Here is a 1,394-nt window from a genome sequence, read left to right as displayed (position 1 = left end):
GCCGGCGGGGACGGCAGGGTGCTCGGCCACGGGCGCCGGGCAGGCAGCAGCGCTGCCAGGCAAGGAGCTGGCCCAGCTCTGGAAAATGGGTGGTAAGAGAAATCCAGCTTGTCTCTCGTTTCCCTTCCCAGCTATCTGCATAACGTGCCCTTTACAGCTTGTGAAGCTGGCCTGGGAGCATCACCCTCGGCCTCCTGGTGGCTTTTGGGGCATTTGGGTTTCACGGTGCACCCGGCTCGAGGCCATCGGTGCGGTGCCGAGGCAGCACTAATTCGTGGAGAATCCAGATTTCACCTCAAAAAGCATAAAACAATGCAAGATCTCCAGCCCAGTAGAAAATCAGTCCCACTCCCCTGTCTCGCTTCGTTAGCCTCCAGTGTGATTTTAACTAGAGGAACGGCTCTGTTGGGCGCTGTTACCTGGCTCCCATTTGCCAGTGGTCCGGATGGGGATGTGATGTTACTGGTTTAGCCTGGAATTCAATCCCAGTCTTGCTGAAAGCATCGGTTCATGCAAGACCAGCACCGGCCCTGGGGGGGGGTTTCAAGGAATAGCAGCAACGGACGGGCGACCGAGGGGAGCAGGAGCGGTAGCAGATGCTCTGCAGCATGTCTGCTCATCTCGCTTGGCTCCTGCCAAGCATTTGCCTGTTACATTTTTCAGCTGGATATGTTGTAGCAAAAGGAGACATTTTACAGGAATAGCCTGTACCATTTAGAAAGAGAAAATAAATTTTTAAAGGAAAACCCCCACAGTGACTGACTTTTTTTTTTTTCTCTCCAGTAAAAGGGCAGAGATTTCTAATAGAGGAACAGATGCACAAAAAGCAAAGATTGGGTCCCTCCAAGGAAGGCACGTCTTTGTTCCCGAAGGAATAAATATGACTGTAGGACTCTGACCACGTAGCCTAATTATCAGGAATTAAATGCGTTTCCTGGCTTTTCAGGGCAGTCAGTTTTCCTTCCTCTTACAGCAAATCTTTTTACAAACACATTTAGGTGTTGGATTAAAGCTGGCTTTTAGGGAAAGTAACATTCTGGGAAGCACTGAGCTGATGCTCAGTGAGGGACCAACTCCACCAGCCCGTGGCTTCCCACTAAACGATCCCTGCGCTTTGCAAAAGAACATTTTACAAGAAATTAAACCCAGCACGTGTAGGACCATGACTTAGGGCAGGTCAGAAGCTGCTGCGTGAGCAGGGGACACCGGGGCTGTGTTCGTACAGCAGCTCGTGAAATCAGCTCAGAGCATCACATTGTTCAAGGTACCGATGAGCTGGGTGGGGGTTTCACCCCCCAGCTGGAAGCTGGGCTTGCTCTGGGCTTGCTCTGCGTTTTCTCTGTCCCACAACCCTCCAGGCAGAACGCTGTAGCTGACTCAAAATGAACCACAAG

Source organism: Fulmarus glacialis, unplaced genomic scaffold (genome assembly GCF_000690835.1).
Source record: "Fulmarus glacialis isolate BGI_N327 unplaced genomic scaffold, ASM69083v1 scaffold4940, whole genome shotgun sequence".
Classification (NCBI taxonomy): domain Eukaryota; kingdom Metazoa; phylum Chordata; class Aves; order Procellariiformes; family Procellariidae; genus Fulmarus; species Fulmarus glacialis.
The sequence above is the reverse complement of the archived record's forward strand: the minus strand, read 5'-3'. Positions refer to the sequence as shown.